Source organism: Pundamilia nyererei, unplaced genomic scaffold, assembly GCF_000239375.1.
Source record: "Pundamilia nyererei isolate P.nyererei 1_Seehausen unplaced genomic scaffold, PunNye1.0 scaffold00079, whole genome shotgun sequence".
NCBI classification, from domain to species: domain Eukaryota; kingdom Metazoa; phylum Chordata; class Actinopteri; order Cichliformes; family Cichlidae; genus Pundamilia; species Pundamilia nyererei.
Window position 1 is genome coordinate 2776 of NW_005187480.1, and position 4126 is coordinate 6901.

Below are 4126 nucleotides of genomic sequence, written 5' to 3' on the forward strand. Positions count from 1 at the left end.
AGACTCAAAGAGTTTGGCTTGAAGCTTTCACTTGAGAAATGCATGTTCTTCCAGACATCTGTGAAGTATCTGGGCCATGTAGTGTCCCAGGCTGGTGTTGAAACTGATCCGGAGAAGAGTTCCACACTCACTTCTTGGCCAGTGCCAAAAAACTTGAAGGAATTAAGATCTTTCCTTGGTTTTGCTGGGTACTACAGACGTTTTGTCCAGGGATATTCGGCCATTGTCAAGCCGTTGCATGATCTCACTGCTGGTTATCCACCTTCCCAGAGGAAACTGAGACGAACTGCAAAGCCAGAGAATTACCTCAACCCCAAAGAGCCATTTGGAGGACGATGGACGCAAATGTGTCAACAAGCTTTTGAGTCCATTATTGACAAACTTACTTCTGCGCCAGTTCTGGCATTTGCTGATCCCCGGAAACCATACACACTCCACACTGATGCCAGTGCCACAGGTCTTGGTGCGGTGCTGTATCAAGAGCAGGATGGAAAAAACAGAGTCGTAGCATATGCCAGCAGAGGTCTTTCCCGGAGTGAGTCAAAGTATCCCGCCCACAAATTGGAGTTTCTTGCTTTGAAATGGGCAGTGACTGAAAAATTCCACGACTATCTTTATGGTGCTCAATTTACAGTTGTGACAGACAGCAACCCATTAACATATCTCTTATCATCAGCAAAACGTGATGCTACCGGTTACAGATGGCTTTCAGCTTTGTCCACTTTCACCTTCAAATTAATCTACAGAGCAGGAAAGCAGAACTCGGATGCTGATGGTTTGTCTCGCCGACCTCATGGTGAACTGTCTGATGATCCTCTGTCACAGAAAGAACGTGAGCGAATCTGGAGATCTGCATGGCGACATCTCAATGAACCAGATCATGTCTCTATTGACCAGCATACCATCAAAGCAGTTTGTGACCGTCATCTGGTGTACAGTTCAAGCACTGATCCTGATCTTGCTCTGGTGTTATCCATGTCTGTCAATGTCAACAGTCTGCCTGACAGTTTCACGGACGACATCCAGTTCACCTCCATGGTACTCCCCCAAATCTCAACAGCTGACCTTGCAGCCAAACAATGCCTTGACCCTGTCATCCGGCATGTCATAGCTCAGGATGAGCAAGGAGAGTCACCACCACCATTCCTGAGGGAAGAACTTCCCGATCTACCTCTATTACTGCGAGAAGTAAATAAACTGGAGCTCCATAACACCCTTCTCGTCAGGAAGAGACAAGTGGGAAGTGACTTCACATACCAGCTAGTGCTACCCGAGGAATATCGACCAGTTGTACTACACCACCTACATGATCAAATGGGTCACATGGGAATTGACAGAACGCTGGACTTGGTCCGTTCCCGGTTTTATTGGCCTAAGATGACGAGTGATGTGGTCAATAAAATAAGACACTGTGAAAGATGCGTGAGATGCAAATCTCTATCTGAACGAGCCGCACCTCTGGTCAATATCAAAACCTCTCATCCCATGGAACTGGTGTGTGTGGATTTTCTCTCTGTGGAACCAGATCGTGGAGTCAAAGACATACTTGTCATAACTGACCATTTCACAAAATATGCCATTGCTGTGCCAACACCAAACCAGAAAGCCAGGACTGTTGCCAAATGTTTATGGGACAACTTTCTTGTGCATTATGGTATCCCAGAACGCTTGCACAGTGACCAAGGCCCTGACTTTGAATCCAGAATCATCCGAGAGCTTTGTGAAATGGCTGGGATCCACAAAATAAGAACCACTCCATACCATCCAAGAAGCAATCCTGTTGAACGGTTTAACCAAACATTACTGGATATGAAAGGAACACTCACAGCTCAACAGAAATCCCATTGGAAAGATTTCGTAAAACCCCTGGTGCATGCATACAATTGCACAAGAAATGATGTTACAGGTTTCTCACCATATGAGCTTATGTTTGGCCGCCAACCTCGCTTACCGGTGGACTTGGCCTTTGGACTACCCCTTGCCAAAGAAGGATCAACATCCCACAGACAATATGTGGAAAAACTAAAGTCCCACCTAGAAGAAAGTTACAAGCTGGCCATCGAAAACTCTGAAAAGGTGATGAAACGTAACAAAAACAGATTTGATAAAAATGTCACTGCATCACAGCTGAATGTTGGAGACAGAGTTCTTGTGAGGAACGTGCGGCTAAGAGGCAAACACAAGTTTGCAGATAAATGGGAGTCATCTGTGTACATTGTAGTGAAGAAAGCCGGCACTCTTCCTGTGTATACAGTTCGACCCGAAGGCCAAGACAAGCCCCTGAGAACTTTACATCGAGACCTCCTATTGCCCTGTGGGTATTTACCACCTTCTGAAAAGGAAAGGCTTACTAAGCAGAAGAGAAAAATGCTTGTCTTACCCGTGTCTCCTGTACGTGCTGATGATGCTAATGACAATGACGAAGAGGAACTCATCTCATACCTACCTGTTCCTTTCTCTGCTGAACCGGTCACCTTCACAACAACCATTGACTTACCCAATACTCCGCAACCTGTTCCACTTATCAACCAGCCAGATGTCCCCGTAGTATTGGCTACAGAGTAAGAGAATGCTATTCTCCCAGAGGAACCTGTACCTGTTGAAGAGGAACAAGTTATTGCTAACGGAACCTTGGAAGCTGGCTTTCAGCCAGTTGATCTTGCAGAAACTTCTCACGATGAAGAAAGTCTGTCTTCTGATTCGGAAGCATCCAGAGGTAACTTGTCACAACACTCACCTACTGAATCTGAGCCTCTCAGTCCTGAGGCAGAACCACTCTTGAGGCATTCAACCCGCGCCAGGAATCCTCCTGATCGGCTGCAATACATCAAGCCTGGTAAGCCTCTGTTAAAGAGCGTTCAGACCTTTCTGCATGGGTTAAGTTCTGTCTTCTCCTTCGCTCTTCAAGACGATGAAGAAGAAGAGGAGACGATGCCTTCACACCTCAGCCAACCAGTCATTCGGTGCCAGCCTAGTCCATGTACGAGGACATCCATGAGATTGGGGGGGAGAGTGTAACCACGGTAACTTCTGACCCCACTTCCGCCAGTCCCTTAATTGTGGCGGGAATGAACCCTGTATAAGTTCCGGGTCAATCAGCTGCATGTCCCTGCTCCTCTGGCTGCTGTTGTCCCTGTGGTTGGCGTACTTGTCAGATATCGACAAATTTTACACTACAGACCAGTTGACAGCGTGCAATAACCCGGCCGATTCATTCATCTTTACACTACCTCACAATCGACTCAACGGTGAGTTATTTGTTTGTTTTGTCACAATTAATGAAAATGCGGAGCCGCGATTGCACATCCTAAAACGCCGGTAAGCTAATGCTAGGCTAGCGACAGTAAGTGCAATTACTAGTTTTATTTATTGAATATTGTTGTTTTTGTTTATTCCATTATGGCCGAATGTTGACTTGACGTATCTAGAGTTGAACGAGTGATTTGATTTTTGTAGTTTTGTCCGTTTTGGATGTTTTTTGTTACTTTTCTGATGAAATGCCAAAGCGGCCTATGAGATTTTGCATTGAGGTAAATTCCATTTAGATTATTGAATCTGTTGCGCAACACCTGTGATTAAATGAGTTTTGTAAATATATTTGATTAACTTTGGATAATGTTTATTAGCTTTATGGCTGATATACTTTGATGGGACCCATGAGAATCTTTTTCTATAATAGTATTTTGAATGAAATTCATTATAAGAGATGATGGTTTGTTGATTGTTGTGTGGAACATGGCATTAATTACTTGTCTTTGTTATTTATGGATATATGTATTTATTTTGTCACAGCAGTAGAATGCTGTTTCATTTTCTTCTGTGAATGATAATTTATGTTTTTGACCTTGTTTAGGTCAGGTTTTTTTTTTTTTCTCCCGCGATCAGCCCTGATCAGCGCAAGATGGCGAGCCACCCGACCACCGCTACGTTGCGGTAGGAATTGTGAACCTATGGACTGAATCACTGAATCAAACTGTTGACACATGACCTATCACAGGTCCATGGAACTAAAATAAATCACATACTGGACTACACCTCATTCAACCTCCTTTTGGAACCTAATAAGCTGTTTTGTATTGTCAACATTATTTTGGTTGTGATATATATGCATATTCTTTTTTTTTTT